This window comes from Haemaphysalis longicornis, unplaced genomic scaffold (genome assembly GCF_048455015.1).
Source record: "Haemaphysalis longicornis isolate Haplotype H1 unplaced genomic scaffold, Haemaphysalis longicornis Haplotype H1 scaffold_3, whole genome shotgun sequence".
NCBI classification, from domain to species: domain Eukaryota; kingdom Metazoa; phylum Arthropoda; class Arachnida; order Ixodida; family Ixodidae; genus Haemaphysalis; species Haemaphysalis longicornis.
This window is the reverse complement of record NW_027526335.1, coordinates 214504333-214525446: the sequence shown is the minus strand read 5'-3', so window position 1 is coordinate 214525446 and position 21114 is coordinate 214504333. Positions and strand designations below refer to the sequence as shown.

Genomic DNA, 21114 nt, shown 5'->3' with positions numbered 1-21114 from the left:
AAGGGTCTCCAGTTGTCTAATAACTTCAAAAAGCAAACAACGTGCCTCGAAGATCGCTTCGGAAGTCCAAGACAGTTGCGTAGGTTGTCGTTCCTGGCTGCCTCAAGGCTTTTCTTGCTTGTCTTAGATATTTTATGCAGGATACGGAGGCTGTAACGCAGCACTCCATCCACATAGCTCTTGTGCAGCATAACCTTTGAATGGCAATCACTTCCCTATCGAGGACCCGCAAGACATTTAAAGACCTGAGCGGCCGAAGAAATGCGGCTCCGTATCCGTTTGGCTTCAGGTGACCAGGTCAAGTTGCGGTCTATTAAAACTCCTAGATATTTTTTAACTCGTGCAGACGAAAGTATGCGCCCGCCCAGTATCAATGGATAGTGATCCATATTTTTTCGTGCGAAGGCTATGGCCACGCTCTTATCGGGAGAACGTTGAAGGCCGCGGGCTGCGAGGTAGTTAGAAATGTTGTACAGGGCTCTCTGTAATTGCTACTGTGCACATCGTCGGGAACGAGAACCACACCACAGACAGATATCATCTGCGTACAGCGTGATCTTAACTCCACGCTGAAGGATTCTTTTGAGTGAAATGAGGGTCAGCTTGAACAGCAACGGACTTAGTACGACACCTTGTGGTATACCTTTTTCTGCTGCGTAATGCGAAGTTGAGCCTTCCGGAGTAGTCATGAAAAGGTGTCGGCCATTACGGTAGTCCACTATCCATGCGTAGAACTTGCCCCCGAAGCCATGATCTTCAACAGCGGCAAGAATTGCTGTGTGTAGGACTGAATCGAACGCGGCCTTTATGTCCAGGAAAATTGCAGTTGGCGTGCATCCAGAACTAAGTCATTCTTTAAATGAGGACACTAGAGCAATGATATTGTCTATCACTGATGTGTTCTGACTAAAACCATTCATTTCATGGGGATAAGCCTTCCTGCTCTCGAGAAACCATGTCATCCTGGTATGTATCATCTTTTCCATTAACTTTCCGATACAGCTGAACAAGGCGATAGGTCGGAACGATGCATAACTGGTTGGCGCCTTGCCAGGTTTTAAAATCGGCACAATTTTTGCAAGCTTCCACTCGGCGGGAACTTTACCTTTGTGCCATGTTGAATTGTAGAATTCGAGAAGACGGAGTTTAGAGGGCCGAGATAGATGGGCTATGGCTTCGTAGCTGACGCCGTCATGGTCTGGTGTGGAGCGCTTGTTCGCATCAAAGATAGCCGAAGAAAGCTGTTCTATAGTGAATGGAAGATGAAGGCCTGGCTCCGACACTTTCGAGGTAGTGGAGGAGGAGGCACGTATGAATCGTTGGTCAGGCATTGTTGATGATGAAAGAAACTTACAATATTATTGGGCCACTTCTTTCAAAGATGCGCGCTCGGGCAGTGACAGGGCAATGAACTGGTACAGCTGCTGGGTGCATTTTCGCATTCCATTCACAATTCGCCATATGCGTGTCAGAGGCTGTTTGACGTTCAGCGTTGCGCAGAAGCTCCTTCAACGTTGCTGGCGCAGCTTGTTCAGCTGTCGTCTGATATGCCTTTACGCTCACCGAGAAGCTCGCAGGTCCACCATGGTTTTGGTACGCAACGCCTTCCTCTCCGCCCGCCTTCGTATGGCGCATAACCTCTGGTACTCTGGATAATTTTTCGTATGTCATGGCGATGGGTTACGCAGCGCGTGGTGTCCCACAAACAAGACCCAATCGAGTCAACAAGTTCGTCATCCCCAGTCACAGCTGCCACACGTCTACTCAAAGCACTCGTAACTGCATCCCAGTTTGTACATTTCACTTTCAAAGAGCAAGAGGACTCCGAGACGTCGAGGGCGGTTATCAAAATAGGGTAATGGTCACTTCCCCTCGTTTCCACGTCAGTGGCCCATGTAAATCGTCGAGAAAATGGAGCGGAGACGAATGATAGATCGATGCAGCTGGTGACGGTGGGGGACTTGAGGTATGTGATGCTGCCATCATTTAGTGGTTCAATACCATAACTAATTAGCAAGTCAGCAATCTTCTGCCCTCTTGCGCTCGTGTGCGTGCTTCCCCACATTATATTGTGCGCATTGAAATCCCGACAAATAATGTAGGGAGCGGACTGTGATAAAGCTAAATATACGTTACAGGGTAAAGGTACCACAGGGCTGTGCGCCGATAACTAACTACGATTATGAAGCCGTAGATATTTTCTACGACGACGTGGAATCAGCAATGAAGAACACACTTCACGAATGTCATGGGTGATTTCAACGCAAAAGTCGGTAAAAGATGCGAGAAACGTCAGTGGAAAACTTTTCAATAGACCATCGGAAGAGTAGAGAAGATTCACTGGTAGAATTTGCGGGAACAAATAACCTGCGGTTCATCAACTCTTTCTTCTACAAACTAAAGAATAGAAAATGGACTGGAAAAAATCGTGATAGTCCAAGAAAAATAAATTTAATTGAGTTCATTTGAAGTAACAGCACAGGTATTGTGCAGGACGTAGCGGTGCTTAGTATGGTTTGGAGAAGTATAATAGGATAGCATGATGCAAGGTAAGCGTGAATCTCAAAATTGAAAGAAGCAAACTCGTGAAAAGTAAGCACCCCAGCATGGAGTCAGTCTGAACCAGGACGAACGAGTTTAAAATACATCTCCCAAACAAATTTGCGCTTCTAAACGAGGAGAACGAGGACAGTGTAGACAGGCTCAATGACAACCTAACATTAGTGAAGAGCCCGTGCAGTGTCGAGGTCAATCCACTGACCAGATGGCAGACCCCTGCGGAAAAGAAAGCGCCAGAAAATAGGAAGAAGAGAAGGAAGGAACAGTTTGGAAGTGGTCGGAGAAGGCGGCAGCAGGACGGTACCCCTCACGACCCCAGGACCGTCGCCGACGCTGCTGCCTGAGTCACCACCTGTCGCGCTGTAGGCCCGACGACCATTCTTTACGCCACCTGGACAAGCTGTGTCCGCCCGTCGTGTGAGTGGTGCGTCGGTGTCACAGAGCGCGGGAACCGAGGCCTCGTGTTGAAGCCGGCCTCATCCTTCCTCCCGCCGCTAGCCATCGGCCCCTGCCACGCTCCTCGTCGTGGGAACATCCCGCTGGTGTGAACGTCTCCGCAAACTGAGCTCGGCGACCCTGCGGATTGGCTCTCAGTGCCCACCGACTCGCCGGAGCCACTGGCTCGTCTTTGCTTGAATCTTCCCCGCTGAGCCAGCCCCAGCGGACTGAAGTGCCCCACTTACTCGCTAGTTCTCTCTCAGACTTCTAAGTAGTGTTTTCAGCTTTCCGTTCCTGACTGTTAGATTGTCTTGTGATTACAATATGCGTCTTTGTAGCACGGCTTATGACTACTTATGACTCATAAGTAGCGCGGCTTATGACTCTCCACGTGATGCTGCCCGTTCCTTCATAATAAATAGTGGCGAGCCTGCCAGGATTCCCGTGTTATTCCTTTTAAAGGAATCCGCCTGCTGCTATTCCTAAGACCACTCAAATATTCCCACATGTATCTAGCGGGTCGTGAAAAACAGTGAAAGCTGGGCAAGACTTGGATGTGACAGGTACAGCGCTTCGCAGCTACTTCGACACGGAGAAACAAGCTGAAAGAGGAACTAGCCTTGAGTAAGAAGGTGAGGTGACCCAGTGTTTATTCTGGTTTAATAAAACACGTTAGCGGGGAGCCCAAAGAAGCGATCCTGTGGGCAATATTAGTAAAAAAAAAGTTGAAGAGCAAAAAGAGGCCCTCTGGGAGTATGAGGAGAGGAAGAACACAATGGAACGAAAGATAGCCACCCTCGAGAAGGAAATCACCACTCTAAATTCAGGCGTACGCCTCGTTCGTCCTGACGTCATATTTCGTACCCCCATACACGTGCCAGGCTTCAAACGTAGCCACCCAGCTAGTAGTTCAGTGCCTTCTAAAAGAGAGCTTAACTTGCAAGCACCTGAGACTCATGACAAGAACGCAGATGGTCTTGAGGCAGACAACTCACAAGGATCGCTTATTATCAAAGGCTATACAATGAACTGCCTGAAGTCATAATTCCGAAAGGATTCTGAGCTGTCAGTGATACGTTCTTGCGCTCACAAAGGATACCGTGGAAGCAGAAGAGCCACAAACATACTGCGATGCATTCGGCCATACAAGTGTCTCTCTGCACCCCGCATTGTCGCACATCCCAGCAGCGACAGTGCCATATGATTTTCAACCATCTCGAGAGTCAATGTTTTCCCAAGTTTATCCAAAAACATAAATACCACTTAACGTATCAAACTACACAATTTATAAAAGATTCATTACTGCGTGGGAGTGTAAGGTTGTACAACTTTTACGCAGGATGTACTGTTATCCAGTGCTTTTACACACTGCTATCCGAATCATCCGGCGAAGTCGTACACAAGGTAAAACAAGTCCGCTCAAGGATTTCCGCAAGCAGGTCAAACGCCGGCACAAACGGATGCAAAAGTCACAAAGGCGGAAACAACGTGATATGTATCTAGGAGTTCAAGACAGCCCTTTTCCTACCGGACTGCCTTCACATAAACACCGTACTCAGAGGAGCACAAAAAGAAATCTGTGTGCGTTTCATAGCAGAGGGTTATGCGGCCCGACGCGGAAGAAGCGCTAATTTTTCTAGGCACCCGTAGGCTTGATCGGTATACACGCATGCATGAACATGGAAATATGGCTAAACAATAATGTCCGACAGTATATACCTTCGTACGCTTTTTTTGTTCTTGTGGTGCACATAAGCAGACTACGCAGTAGACGTTTTCATTAGTTAGCTAGGAACAGGTTGAGTGAACCGCGTGAACTGCTTTTATGGTCGCGAGAACGTTTTATACTGACTTGCTTGGATTTTGGCGCGTGGACTGTATTTATTTTCTATGAACCTCCACATAGTGACTGTGCCGCTACGACATGGATTAGTGTTCAGACCCTCTCTTCGACACACTGACTGGCATTCTCAACTACCAACGTCTCCAGAACAGTTCTCCGAAGGACTTTTTGAAGCGGGGGTGGTTTAGTGAATGGCCGGTGCAGTGTCGTTGCCAATCCGCTGAACAGATGGCAGAACGCTTGCCATATGAAGAGGAAGTGCCAGCAAAACAAATTAGCTGCAATACACGGTGTGAAGGTGGTTGGAAAGCAAAGCTGTAAACGAGATCCACCACTGCCCATGCGACGTGTACTTGAATTCACACACGTGGCTCTACAAAGAGTGGTGGTGGTAACCCGCATTTATTTTATCTACAAGGGATACAAAGACGCCATGTTACGCTTTAGCAATTTTTGGTACCTAGGGAAGACGGATTGGGTAATGGGAGTAGGAGAAAAAATAGTATACATCCAATGGTACATCCAATTGGGTGTCGAATTAAAGGAAATGGTGAAGGCCAGAGTTCTCGACGACGATTCGTAGAGTGGCGAACAGGCCCGTTCTTCGCTCTGATTGGAACTGCTTGGATAAAGGCAATCATAAAGGCTCGGTGGGATTGCCAATCCTCCGATTTTGAGGGCTTGTTGTCGACAGTCGGCAAAACGAGGACAGTCCCAGACGATGTGTGCAATGTCATTATTGGCTGAGCACCGCGAACACTCGGGGTCATCTAGGCTGCCGAATCTTTTGGCACGAAAGTGTGGGGTTCCTGCCGATCCAGTTCTAATCCTGTGAATGATCGTCTGCATTTCCGGGGCCAATGCTGATGTATGACTTCACGCTTCCCTCCTAGAGCAGCTCGCAGTTGCAACTTCCTTTCCACCTTGCGGCGGGTGTAAATTTCCGAGCATGAAGTAGGTGAAGGTCCCCCCCCCCCCCCAGTTTTTTTACAGTTCTTATCCGTCTGCACATCCTGAGATGCAGATGATGGCACTATGACCGAAGGAAGCTCATGCAAATGTCCGTGCTCAGAAGAGAAGGGGTTCTCCATAATCGTGGTCTTGAACTCTCACCAGAAAAAACAACTTACATAGTATGTACACGTATGCGGGGACCCCCGGACATCCAACTCCACCTTATGGGCAAGCTGTGCACAGAGTTTTTACAGCCCGCATACTGGGCCTCATAGTTGACATAAACCTACGCAACCATAGTCATGTTAGCGCACTAAGATATGCTTGCCAACGACATCTCCACATACTCAAACGGTGTGAGGTTATGAGTGGGTTTTTTCTACCAAGAAGCCCCTTCGCCTACACCAAGGTCTCATTCAATCCACGATAGTATACGTCCTACCGCACATATGCTCTAAAAGAGTGAAACCACAGATTCTTCCGGCCGTTACCTAGAATTCGCGGGGGCGGCGTCCCGAGCGCCGCAGCAGAGTGGGCCACGGCCGGGCTAAAGCGGTCGACGCCGCCGCTGTAGCCTGGCCGTGAGTCGGGAGAAAGAAAACGAAGAGGAGTGTCTTTCGAAGTGCGAGACAGCGGAACCTAGCCATCCTGATGTGCTATCCTGGGGCTACACCACCGCGCGACACAAGCGCCGACATCCACTGAATTCGGCATGTGAGCTTATTGATACCCATTCATACCGATTTAAACAAGTTCGGTTTGTAAGTTTGAGAAGTGCGAGAAAGCTCAGAGAACATTTATAATCACTATTTATCAGAACCAGTTTCTACTTTCGCCTTTTGTAATACCTCCTAAGACAGAACCGAATTGGTAATAACCAATTCAGAAAACAGAGTCGCATTGGCGGCAAGCAGTGTGCAAAAGGTAGCGTGTCTCCAGCGGGCAGATGTCTGCATGTGGTTTGTACATTTTGTTTTCCAGCCACGTAAACCAATCCTTAACGTGTGTTTGTCGTAAGGCCACATTATTCCGACGGCTGCGGTTTACCTTGGAGGGGCTGTCGAAGAAGTTAGTGAAGCCGTGTGAAGGCACCACGCAATGAACGCGAAGCTGCACCAAACCAGGGCCAAACCAACCGTCTCTAAAGCAGACGACAAAGCCGTACCGCCACCACCACCTCCGGCGACCAGGCACGTCCGCGCAGGGAACGCTGGGCAAATTCGGAGGCCATCTCTTGTGTATTTTGTGAATAAAACTATGCGGTCCCCTCCCTCTCCTCGCCGCCGTCTCGGACGCGTTGGGAGTTTGTTGTCCCGCACGCTACGAAATAACCGCTGGCTTGTGGAGCTAGAAAACGTTGCTTTAAAAAGAAGAAGGGAACGAAGGAGCAGTTCGCAAGCCCTCGGCCAGGGCTGCAGCTGGACGGTACCCCTACCTGTGCAGGCCGAGGACCATCGCCGACGCGCCCGCTCGAGTCACCAACTGTCGCGGTGTAGGCCCGACGACCATCCTTGACGCCGCCGGGACAAGCTGTGTCCGCACGTCGAGTGAGCATTGTGTCGGTGGCACAAAGCACGAGCAGCGAAACCTCAAATTTAAGCCGGCCTAGGCTCCTTCCTTCCGCCGCTAGCCATCGTCGTAAGACCATCACGAAGGTATGAGCTTCTCCGCGCCCTGAGCTCGGGAAGCCTACGTGCAGGCACTCATCGCCCATCGACTCGCCGAAGTCACTGACACGTCTCTCGTTGACTCTTCTCTAGTGTGCCAGCACCAGAGGACTGAAGTACGCCAGTTCCTCGCTAATTCTGATTCTGAGTCTTCTAAATGGTGTTTTTCCGATTTCCGTTCCTGACAGCAGGATTGTCTTGTGAATAGAATGCATGTGTTTGCGTAGAAGCACTAGCACAGCTCATGGCTCTCGGCGCCATCCTGCCCATACCTTCGTAACACTAACAACGGCAATCAAAGAATGTGCCGCAACTATAGGACCAGCAGCATGTGGGAAATAAACGGGAATACTGACCAAGAAAGCGAAGGAAACAATGGCAAAATGTAAGCAAATGATGATGCAAGCGCGGTTAATAAAATTGAGTTACCAGAGCTGACAAAGCTGGTACACACAAGGAAAACAAACGGCATTCGTGCATATAACACGGCAGTGATCAAGTAAACGGTGCAAATAGTAGGAAATGGCAAAGCAACTGGGACGGCGCTCCCTATTAGCAAGGTCAAGGAGCGCACTCAAACTGAGAAGTTTAACATTACGGGCAACATGGACGAGATATCAAAGGTAGCAGAACAATCCTACACCGGACTGTACGCCAGCTACGTTATTTTATTTATTTATTTATTTATTTATTTATTTTTATATGGGTACTGCAATCCCCTGGAGGGATTTTCGCAGGTGGGTACAAAAGACGGAAATGTTAGCATATAACACCAGGCAAACAAATGGAACAGTCACTCACATTTCATATAGTAGGCAGCCATATAACACAAGTAAAAAAAAAGAAACATCATTTGCGTTTTACAAACGTAATCAAACGTAACAAAAATAGTACAGATGAAACATCAGTCTCATTTTATGAAAAGAAAACCAAGCTAGCACAGAAGTAAAATTATTTTCTCTGCTTTTCTAGACCAGCAGCAAAGGATGCTAAAGATTGTTTTGTAACTAGATGGTTATTTAAACTATTCCAATCCTGCACAGTTCTAGGGAAAAAAGAATATTTGAAGCAATTATTGCGGGTACGGAACGGAGTTATTGTACGAACATGGCGTTTTCTAGTGGCGTAACCTGAAGAAAATGAAATAATTTTTCCAATATCAATCTTGTAATGCCCATTAACTAATTGGTATACATATTTTAATCGGGATATGCGGTTTCTTTCTGAAATTGAGGGTAAGTTACCTCTGACTAACAGTTCAGTTACCGAGGTGCGTCCATACCTGTTATATATGAAGCGAACTGCTCTTCTTTGTATTTTTTCTACTTTATGAATGTTAATTTGAGTAAATGGATCCCAGATCACCGCTGCATAATCAAGTATGGGTAGGACTATTGATTTGTAAGCAAGAATACGGACGGATGGAGGTGAAAGTTTCAAAGTCCTTCGTAAAAAGAAGAGTTTCTGATTAGCCTTGGAAGTTACTATGTCAATGTGTTTTGTCCAATTAAAATAGTTTGTTATTCATAACCCAAGATATTTGTAGGATTGAACTTTGGAAAGAATGGCATTGTTTGCAGAGTATTGAAACTTTAATTGGGTTTTCTTATGAGAAATGAAGATGTACACCGTTTTTTCAAAATTGATTGACATATGCCAAGCCTTGCACCAGGAAACAATCTTGTTTAGCGACTCGTTTAACAAAAATTGGTCCTTTGGGGATTCTATTTCAAAGTAAATAATGCAATCGTCCGCATAGAGCCTAATATTTACAGGGATATCATTTACTACGTCGTTAATATACAAAATAAATAGGAGGGGACCCAGAACCGACACTTGGGGGACGCCAGAGTCAACAGCAACCCTGTGAAAGGAATGATTTTTAAAAACTACAAATTGTTCCCTGTTTTTCAAGTACGCCGATATCCATTTAATAAGTTGATCATTCCCGAGAATTTTTTCTAACTTGTATACTAATTTATTGTGCGAAACCTTGTCAAAAGCTTTTGAAAAATCCATAAAAATTGCGTCGGTTTGTTTGCCATTATTAATTGAAGTAGCGAAGTCGTGTATTGTTGATACTAATTGTGTCGTTGTTGAAAATCCCTTCCTTAATCCATGCTGATGTTGGTTTAAGATATTATGTTCATTCAGAAAATGTGAAATACTATTATGGATAATGTGTTCGAGAAGCTTACAAACGGTTGATGTCAGCGAGACAGAACGATAATTTTTGACACTCTGCTTGTTTCCTGATTTATGGATAGGCTTGACTCTGGCTGTTTTCCAATTGCCCGGAACCTGACCTTCGCGCAGCGATTTTGTAAAAAGAACATAGAGGTACTTCGAGATCCATTCAGCGTATCTCTTTAAGAAAGCGTCAGGGATATTGTCGGGTCCAGAAGATTTTCTGATATCAAGTTTCACAAGCATGTTCAATATGCCCTGTTCACTAACAACAATATCGGGCATTCGCGGCGAAATAGTTTCAAAGATCGGTAATACAAAGTTGTCACAATAAAAAACGGATTTGAAATGATCGTTGAAAGCATTTGCAATTTGAGCATTGTCGTGCGTGAGAATACCGCCGACATTAAAGACGTCACAATCTTTCGACGTGGGCGAAATGCTCCTCCAAAATTTCTCGGGACACGAGGTCAAGTAATTCGGCAAGGACTCCCCAAAATAACGCTGCTTATCTGTTTGAATTTGATTTTTCAATTTTACTGAAAGGTCGGCGATTTTTTGTGAATACGTTACGTTTAGACTTTGTTTTTTATTTAGACGCTTTATTTGCCTTCTTAATCTCAGTGTCACCCTACAAATCCATGGATTTTTTCGCTTCGATTTTGTAGTTACCAGAGGCACAAATGATTATATGCATTCTTTGACAATGTCCTTAAACCAGTTCCATAAATTTAGTATATCAGTTTCATTATTCACAAAGTCGTCAAAGTTGAATTAAAGGAGATCTATAATAGCAGTATCATCTGCACGATCGAAATTAGGCAAAGATAAAACGGGTAATGTCTTATCGAAAACTGTGTCACTTAGAGTAAATAACACAGCATGATGATCGGAAATTCCAGGAAATATCTCAGTAGTTGCTTTATGTGTAATTGCCTGGTTAACGAAGAAAAGATCTAGGGTTGACTGAGCGGTACCTTGAATTCTTGTGTAGCCTTCAACTAACTGAAGGAGGTCAAAACTGTAGCAAATATCAAGAATAGCTTCACCCGAAGGTTCGCGCTGCTTCAAGGCAAAGTTTTTCCAATCTACGTTAGGTAAATTATAATATCCTGTCATTATAATCCTGTCATCATGCTTAATATTCAATTTCAAATAATTTTGCAGTTCATTCAGCACTTCAACAGCAGCGTTTGGGGGCCTATAAACGCCTCCTATAATGTAACGGACATCATTGTTGAAAGCCTTACAAAAAATACCTTCTACTCCTGGTATATCTGCCATTCTACATATTTTAAGGTTTTCTTTAAAAAGTACACAAACACCGCCGCCTTTACTACCACGGTCATTTCTGTATGCGCTGTAGCCAGACGGAACAAACTCACTATCGTAAACCGAGTCGCTTAGCCACGTTTCCGTCAAGACAGCAATAGCTGGATCATGAGAAAGTAATAATGCTTCTAATTCAGTGGCCTTAATAAGAACGCTCCTACAATTTACATTTAGTATTTTTAATGGGCCGGAGTGCTTGTTTTTGTGTCAATTCAATTTTTTCTTCAGCCTAAAGCGTGTCCCCTTTCCTTCGTCCCATGCAAACAAGACGTCATCAACCTTAAGATTATCATAAACTAGTCTTGTCTTACAGCCGTGCAGTCTTTCTTCCTCTGAACTTTTCCACAATTGCTTCTGTGTTTCTCAAACTCGTTTGGAAAAGTCTTCAGACAGTGACAATGTGCTTCCCTTTAATTTAAATGCACTCGACAAAACGTTAGTTTTTTCCCGGTAGTCAAGAAACTTTATGATCACAGGTCGTGGCCCGTCATTTGTTTTTTTTTGCCAAACCTGTGACACCTTTGAATTTCCGTTACCGTTATTTCTAATTTCTTCGAAGAAAACCCCTGAGATTAAAAGGTTAACCTGCCATGTCCCACTACTTACTAAAGGGGAAGTTGGAAAAGGTCTAAAGGTTCTGGAAGGAGGAAAAGGTGCCGGCGACGACAGCATAACCGTGGATTGAAGGTGGGTGTAGATATTGTACTACAAAAGCTTGCGGCGCTATTTTCGGTGTGCTTAAGGATGCAAAAAGTACTTGTAGCCTGGAAACACCAACGTTTTTGTTATTGAAAAAAAAGGGAGATACCATAAAGATACAGACCCATCAGCTTATTTTCAGTTTGAGCTGTTTGAAAGCTGTGGCATGCTTGGCGTCCCATCTCCAAGGAACATTCTTGGCGAGTAACTGGTAGAGCTCGTTGGCAATGCTGGCGCGATGCTCCAGGAACCGGTCATAAAAGAAAAGCATGCCAAGAAACGGCCTCAGTGTAGCCTTTGACGTAGGCTCCGGCAACTCCTTAACCGCCCCAATCTTCTCGTCCGTCGATGAAATCCCCTTGGCACCCATCCTGTGTCTGAGATAGACAGCCTCCGGGAGCCAGAAACGACACTTAGACATTTTCGCTCGAAGTCCCTGAGCCTGTCGCCTTGCAAGGACTAAACACAAACGCTCTTTGTGCTCCTCTTGCGTCGAACCCGAAACTATGATTTCATCCACGTATGCGCAAACACCTTTAATTCCTCCCAGGGTAGCGTCCATACATCGCTGGAAAAGGGCAGGAGCAGCCGAGATGCCAAACGGCAACTTCTTGACAAGGTATTGACCCTTGGACGTATTAATCGTCAAGATGACGGCTGTTTCATTCATGACCTTGAGCTGTTGGTTGGCTTGGGTCAGGTCCAATGTCAAGAACAACTTCCCGTCTTCGAGCTTTGTCAGCACCTCACTTACGGTGAGTAGCGGATACGAAGCTTTTGTCGACGCCTCGTTGACAGTGCTTTGGTAGTCGCCACAAAGACGAATTCTCCCGTCTTCTTCAGAATAGTGGAAACGGGGATGGCCCATTCGGAATGTTGTATGGGTTCGATGATACCTTGCCTGGTAGCCGATCAATGTCTTCCTCGACACGCTCTTCATGCAAATGGCACGGGACGAGCACGGAGGAACTTCGGTGCTACCGAGTCTTCGAGATCCAGCTTAAGCAATGGCCCTTTGTATTCGTTCAAGTTTTCATCGAAAACAGAACAAAACCTTTTCAGTATGGCATTGATGCTGCTATCACAGACTAAGAGATTAATGCCATGGATACTGATGCCTAGTGGCTCAAACCAGTTACGGCACAACAGGTTGCATCCAGGTGTCTTCTTAATCACCAATGGTAATCTCTGGGTCGTACCCTTGTACTGCACCTTGACGATGGCCGTTCCCAGTATTTTGAGGCCTACCCCCCGACCACCTGTGCAGAGTGACAGGGGTATACAGAAGAGAGGGTGGCTTTTTCGGCCAAGGACAGCAGAATGCGTCTTCACTGATGATGGTGTGCAATGCTCCAGAATCCACTTCAAAAACAAGGTTCACATCGTCAACGTGAAGTTCAACCAGATGATTTGGTGTCAAAGGCGCAGCCAAGACATGATTGAGGTCATAGCATTGGTCTCGGTGACATGGCTAGGTATTGCGCGGAATCAGTGGAAGGACGGGTTGTAGCTTACCACAGGGAGGTCCAGCGCTGTGGTCTCTTGCCTCTTTTTTCATGCACGCCTTCTCAATATGACCCACCTTCCTGCAAAAACGGCAACGTGATGATCGGTGTGCGCAGGAGTCTGGGCTGTGCTGCTTGTCATAGCGGCAGCAGGGCTTGTCCGATATCAGGTGCGGTGAAGTCTTCCCAGGCACCTTCGCACCGGCTTTGTTCACCTCTGAGACGCTGCCTTTGATGCTGTGCTGTTGCAACTTGACACTTTCGGAGTGTAGATCTATGTCTAACACCTTTTGGAACCACAAATCTTTTTCGGCGAAGAGACGTTGTGGCAGATAGGCATCTTGCAAACAGTAAACAAATCTGTCACTTAACATGACATCGAGGGGAAGTATTGTGGCCTGCGGCCCCGATCCTTCTTGTTTGATGCGGCTGCCAAAACGGTGTGCCGAAGTAGGACTGCGCCGCTAAAGTCTTAAGGGCGCCGACGTAAGACATGAGTGACTCGCCTAGTAACTGGTCGCGTTTTTGGAAACGACAGCGACTGCAGTGTTCAGAAGGCCTGGGGTCAAAGTGGTCTTGCAGGCGAAAGACGATCTCCAAAAAAGGACATTCACTCGGTCTTTGGGGTGACATCAATGTCTTTACCGTCTCGTACATAGTCGACCCTCAAAGCGTCAGCAAAACGGCACGTTTCTGAATGTCCTCCGAGGTTCCATTGGCTTCGAAGTAGAACTGAAGTCGCTGGGACCACGAAGCCCGGCACGTACCCGAAAACTCTTCGATGGAGCCGTGAGTCGTCATGCCGCTGTAGGTCAATGCGTCAGTTCTTAAAACTGGTAATCCTCGTGCTCAGTGTCAAGTTTCGATGCCGTTTATACAGAAAGCGAGTCAGAGTCCAGCCGCTGCCTGCGGCTAAACATAGCGTCCGAACAAGCAGCACGGTCTCGTGCGAGATACGTGAGCGCGTGATCCCTAGGTTACATGTGCGCGTGAACGCCGAGCCCAGCACATAGCGGTATGTAGCACTCGTCACACGGTTAGTGCTGACCCCAAGCACGAGAAAGGAATCCAGTCCAGAGCAGGTAAGCGATGTGGATAGCCAGGCAGGCGCTCACACATATTGAAAGGTAAAGTACCTCAATGACTCTAGCGAAAAATATACTACCGCTCCATACTGCCGGTCATGACACCTGAAGTTAAAACTTGGCGGCTGGCTATACAACCGGGAAGCAAAATCAGATTGGCTTAACGGGCAATGAAAGGAATAATGATTGAACTAACACTTATTGTCAGGAAACGACCTTTCTGGATCACTGAACAAAATCGAGTAGATGTCATACTTCAAGTAAAGAACAATAAATGGGCTTGGGCTGGCAACGTAGTGAGGCGAATCAACAACCGGTGGGCATTTAGAGTAACAGAGTGCGTGCCGAGAGATTGGTCTAAACGAGGGGAAGGCCAATAACACGATGAAGGGAGGAGAGACGGAAATGCGATGGCCAGCAGGGGACTCGAGCGGCGCAGCACAGGAGATGCTGGAAATCAATGGGAGAGGCCTTCACCCTGCAGTGGGTCTGAATAATGTGGTGATTGCGGGGAGGATAATGATCATGGTAGTCATGATGATACCGCGTAAGATTCCTTAACAAAGTCCACTTCGTAAGAAGAACGTTAGTAGGAAACACTGTTCTCACTGTTTTTCCCGATTTTCCATCTTTTCACTCAGCCTATACCTTGAAGCACGTAGAAAGACTATTCTTCCGCTTTTTGACCTTTTGTAAAAGCACGGAATTTTGCCAGAGATTTTGCAATGGCGCAGCAACAAAACGACACTAATGTTCCGAAGAAAATAGCTGTGACAGATTACGCCACCTGGGACTGCGGGACCGGCCTGGAAATGGTGGTCGTCTTCTTGGGACATTTCGCCTAAAGAAAGGATGAGAAAAAAAAACATACAAAAAAAGTTAAAGTCAAGTATTCTTTGCACTGTTTGTCAAACTTACTAATATATACCTTCAAGATTTGCTAGACGGGTATTCCTTTTAAAACACGTGCAGGGCTTGGTTCTGTGATTCCATCTCTGGATTTTCCAATTGAAATATCCCATACTATACCTGTTTTCTTTAACAAAATTCAATCATTAAGGATATGTGCGATTTTGAGTCACTGCGTTGCACTAAACACATTTGGACGGTTCGCTAGAGCATACCAACGCACAGAGACTATGAAGATACGTAACAACCTTAATTTTCATAATCCCGCACTATCAACTATTGGGAACGCCGATCAGTACAAACTACTTCAGAATAGTCAAAACTACCGCGACGCAAGATATAGTACTCAAGGGAAGGCACAATGAGAAGACGCTGTCTTCCAAAAATTTTCATTACTGAAAAATTTTATTATATAAACGCTAATAACACACAACATAAAAGGCAGCCTGGGAACTAGTGATCCTAAACATACCAAAAAACACAACAGAAAATAGTCTTTCGCGCTGCCACGCTATAACCTGTTCTAGAGCTAAGATACCTACGTTACATCAGCGTTGTTTCGACTGTTTATTTATGCTACCCCACAAGGCTATAAAACTTGCGCTGGCGCATGACTCGCTTCTTATTGTTATTTTTTCAGTTTCCACATTGTTTCTTGTCATTTTGTCACCATGTAGCTGAAGGACTTAGAATTTGGTAAAGGTAGAGATGAACTAGAGATCTGGGCAGTGTATAACCAGTTTTCATTTTGCGCTTCACGTTTAGCCTGTGGCTTTCAGGACATGATAAACATGCTCGCGACATCCTGTATGTGCGCATTAAGTACACGTTACGAGAGTTCAAGTCAAACCATTATACGGAAGGAGCATCGCGCGGCGTGGGCACAGTTTTATTTGAACCACCGCCGCGTTCTGTGCCAGTTCACACTACTGTGTGATAACTCCTTCTCTTGATACACTCTAAGAAATCGGGAGAGTATTTGAAGAGTTCAACAGTCATTGTACTCTTGTAAGCGTTGGCGCACTCCCCTCGAAAGCTGCGGGCTCTTGGATGCAATGTTCGCTCCCCATGAGGAGGAAGAGCCAAACTGACCGCGTACTCTTCTCGCGTGGTGCAGAGTGCAGCCCCAGTTCCGCTCCAGCACTAGTGAAAAGTCCCGTATCAGTTAAGAGTAAACATACGTATCGTCTGTTTCTCTCCAGTAAGAAGAGTAAAATTGCAATTCCATTCTTGTCCAGTGCGAGAGTTAGCATGGAGATGCACTCTTACCATTTACGCACACCAGTTCAACAGCGATGTTTTCGTGCATTGGTATATATATTATATAATGCAGTTGTGTAAAAAGGGCCCGCTCACTTCCGCCGCGGTTTCAAAACGTGCAAGAATATGAATTCGTGTAACGATTGCTCGCAGCGTTCAGTGACATGAATGGAGCAAGCTTAACAGAACTCAAAAAACGCATGTCTCTATTTAGTTTTCTTTGTTTTGTTTTTTCTGTGTCATGGCTTCGTTATCAACTTTTAAAATGTTGGCCGATTATGCATCATAAAAGGTGCGCACCACGCAGGAAAAAATACTGCGCGCCGATGTATGCGGAGCTGCCGGCAATTTGGACTCACGTTGCTCGTTGCTCCGTGCATGCCAAACATTGATTGATTGTAGTGTTTTAACGCGCCGACACATCGCAGGCGATGAGGCACGGCGTAGTGGGGTGCTCCGGATTAATTTCGACCACCTGGAGATCTTTAACGTGCGCCGAAATCTCGTACACATACGCGTTTTTGCTTTTCGCCTCCATCAGAAAGCGTCCGCCGCGGCCGGCAATCGAACCCGCGACCTCGTGCACAGCAGCGCAACGCCTTAGCCACTGAGCCACCGCGACGGGTGCATGCCAAGTATGCATGCGTGCTTAAAGCACAGAATACATGGAGGGAATATACGACAAAAAGACAACGAACAACGTCCGGCGGCGCGCCCCCGACGCCCGGCGGTGGATGAAACATCGTCCCCTGCCAATCTAGCTGGGTCAGAAAAGTTGGTCGGCGGCGGAGCTGTGGCGAGCGGCAAACCGAAGTAACCAATCTACGGGCCGCTGCAGACGGCCGCTTTCGAAGAGTTTGAAGACGTACCATTTTCCCGCACCTACTCGAGCTACGAAAAACGGTTTGTAAATCTGAGATCGATTGAGGAAGATGGTGTTGCAAGAAGTGAAGTCTGCGCTGTTGTGATAGCTCCAGCCGCAAACGCAACACGGTCCCGACCCAAGTACTGTGGCTTGTGTCGCCGATACAGGCATGTACGATAGCTTTTATTACATTAAAAAAAGAAAAACCGGCTGCATAACTTGTATTACCAGAAACACGGGGCCCGCCTGCAAGAGCGGCGTGCGAGGTACAGGTACAGCGGGGGCATCTCAAATACAGCAAAACAGAAGCAGCCTGTCGTATGTATTAAGAGCCAGGCTTGACATGTCCGGTTTTGCATTGAAGCGCCCTCTACCATGCCAAATTTTATTGCAACTACAAGAGATATCAAGAAACTCCAGGGAGTGGGTTTTTGCGCGAGGTGGTAATGTCCATGTTTTTCAGTGAGCGATTTTCAATTGAGTACGTGTCAAACGTTACGCGTAAACGGTGATACTGTGATGTCGTAGAACTCCTGTGAGCTGAACCAGTGTATAGGATTTAATATCTTGAAGGTCAGAAGCATGACGTCCTCAAACGCGTCAAGAAAATGATCGTACCCACAGGAGTAAAAACATTCTTTTTAAATTGCACACTGAGACCTTACCAGTCCTAACGTGGCTTGGCGAGAGGGGGTTGTTTTTGCCTTGGGGCAAAGATCGTCCACTTTGTAAAAAGCGAGAAAGCGTGGAACATGTTTTTGTCGATTGCCGGGATTCCGTCTTCTTCTTATGACACCGAACCTTCCTCTGACACCGAAAGGCATACGTTTTCTTGAAATTCAATGTGATGAGGTTCCTTCCGATGCATTCTTCCTTCACGGCCTCCATGCTATATGACGTAGCAGAATGGCTGTCAGAAACAGTGAAGAGAATTCCAGGCCAGTAGATTCTTACTTTGCACAGAATGTTAGCAAACTGAAAGAAGTGTACGCCAAACATGGATGTGATCATGTGGTTATGTCACTTATGCATGCATTAAGCGTAATTAAAGCCCGCAAATGTGCACTGCCAACTAAAGGTTTGGCAGCGTTGTTGTGGACAAGACCAAGGTGCAGTTAAGGCTGGTCGCCTTATGCATTGCATGTTCTGTACCAGGTTTCGTTGCTGGTACCTTTTCTTGTCTGTACCGTGTGTGTTTATTTATAAATGACAGGCAATAAAGGAAACAATAGTGAGGCGGAGTGGGGGTAGAACGCCGGTTCCATGTTCTGGGAGTCGCAGGTTCGAATCTCCCCGGGGACGCTCGTTTTTTTTTGTTTACTGCCTTTAGCGCTTTTCAGAGCTGAAAACGCACATTTGAAGAGAAGAAACTACCCCGCGTCACGCACAATTGTCAAACGACGCACAACCCAAGCGGGAAGCTCCTCTTACTTTTTAACTAAATGCCGACGTTGATTATGGGCATGGAGTTAGCCACACTCAGAGAATCCCAGCGGCGGCGCGGTGGCGGACGCCATGTCTGGGTCAGTTCAGTCCGACGAGCATACGGCGTCCTGCCAAGGCGGATTTTCCGCCGCGCGATCTTTGTCGTGAAATTTTGCTCTATGTATTCTGGCCTTTAGACGTCGGCGGCGATAGCGACGATCTCTCGCGCCTAGGGTGAAAACCGACAAACGCGGTGTACCCGCCTCAACCGGGCGGGCGACTGACTGATCGCGCGAGACCGTGATGTCCCGCCAGCGTAGAATACAGGTAAGCGCTCTGTAAACAATGTGATACGCATGAAGTGGACTTTCAGACAGACGCTTCATGCAACATTGGAATCTGGCCCTGCCCTTGTCGTCATACTTGCTCTGACACAGACCGGCGCGTGCTCGCTAACTGCCTGCATGCCTCCGCGCCAGCGCTAGATCACGAACACGCGAGCAAGCCGTACATTCGTTCGTTCGTGCGTGCGCGTGCGTGAAACTAGTTTTTCGTTCGGACTGACATCACAGCGGCTGCGGCAGGGGGGTGAAACTTCGCCGTTTTTCTGTCTCGTGACTGCGGCGACCGTAACGTTTGGAGGCTGTACTACATACGACCATAAATTAACGTTGTTGTTGCAGTTTATATTTATTACCAGGTTACTTATTTTTTACGGAGCAATATGCAAGTGAACTAAAAAGTTCCAGTTCGAGATTGCGAAAATACGAGCTCCACCCGGAGTGGAAAATGGGAACCACGCCTTCCTACTTCGCACCGCTGAAAAAGGGCGTTTCTTGCCGCGCCCAGAGCTATGCTACGGCCAACGCTGTTCCGAAGGCCGTTTTTACAACCGTAAGGTTTGTTTCATCGAAACAGACGCATGAATGGACACGCGCCGTCATCACAGATCCTGTACTGAGTGGTGTCAAAATTCTTTACGACACGCCGGCATAAAATTATTTCGGATCCCGGTGGACGAAAGGTACGATCTGCATGCTGCTCGTTTTGTTTTTCTGCGCTTGTACGACATAGCAGGTTGCGGTTGCAGCAGTAGCTTTATAATTTATTGAGCATATACGTGCACTATTTATTTATTACATTCTGATTGTCTTCTTTGCCTCTTGAATTATGCATGAAATACGTGCCAGGGCATCTGGCAAGTAATCCATGATGATGATGGTTTGTGTTTAATGGCGCAAGGCCGACGAGGGCAAAGAGCGCCAGAGACAAGGTTATTTAATGAAGTGAAGTGGTTACCACAAAAAGGTAGGTAAAAAAACGTGTCAACTGAACACAGTAAAATCAGTTAAAGATAATGGTGATGGCTGGTGTATAGGGCCAGATTTGATTATGCCTGATAGGAAATGAGGTTTAAAAACTTGACGTCTGACAAATTCTAAAACACACGTTTCACGGAAACCATGGCATCGTCACCTAGAAACATTGTTGGATGTAGGGAATATGTTGTCTGTAGAGTTCTCTGAAGTGTTTGTGACGTGTTGTGTGAAGTGCCTTGCATGTGATTAGTATGTCCACTACGGATAGGGCCTCTCCGCACCTGCTGCACTGGGGTCTAGAAGATCCCGCCAGCAGATACGAGTGCGTTGCGTGGGTGTGCCCTATCCGCAGCCTACTCAAGGTGACTTCCATGTGTCTATTATGGGAGTCAGATGTGTACCGTCCCAAGTGCGGCTTTATTACATGTAGTTTGTTGTCTGTCTGTTCATTCCAGTGTGTTTGCCATGTTCTGCGCAAGTGTTGTCTTATGTGTGGCTTGAGGTCTGTGTAAGGTAGTGTTGTTATGTGTACTGTGTTTCGGAGTGCACCATTGGTGGCCATTTCATCCGCCAGTTCATTTCTGCCGATGCCAGAGTGGCCTGGCACCCAACGCACAGTCACCTCAAGATTTGAAGAATATGCCAGCACAATTGGTTTCAAGACATGGTTTTTCGAGGACTCTCCGGATTACAATGTACGGACGACACTCAGCGAATCTGTATAGATGATGGATTTAGGAATATTATGTTCAACTATGTGACTTACAACAAGTAAAATGCCATATTCTTCTGCCGTAAAAATACTTGTCTTTACATTCATTGTTCTATATGCTTCAAAATTCGGCCCATGCGCCGCACAAGACACTGCAGTGAACGTTTTCGATGCATCGCTGAAAAACTCTGCAGCCTTGTATTTATCCTGCACATACATGAAATGCTGCAAAATCCCACTTTTTGGTGGCCTATTTTTATTGTATTTTAAGAAAGACAAGTCACATGCAACATGACGAAGATGCCATGGTGCTACATGATCAGTGATAGATGACTTGAATGTGTCTACGAAGGAG

The 21114-nt window shown here is 46.5% G+C and overlaps 1 long non-coding RNA gene across 1 annotated transcript in view; it reads right to left on the bottom strand.

Moving 5' to 3' along the window:
• Positions 1–21114, bottom strand: part of LOC144173697 (uncharacterized) — a 98136-nt gene that overhangs the window by 51776 nt on the left and 25246 nt on the right. Inside the window, exon 2 of the long non-coding RNA XR_013323365.1 lies at positions 15057–15110. This is a non-coding gene — a long non-coding RNA (uncharacterized LOC144173697). The remainder of the gene's footprint in view (positions 1–15056; positions 15111–21114) is intronic.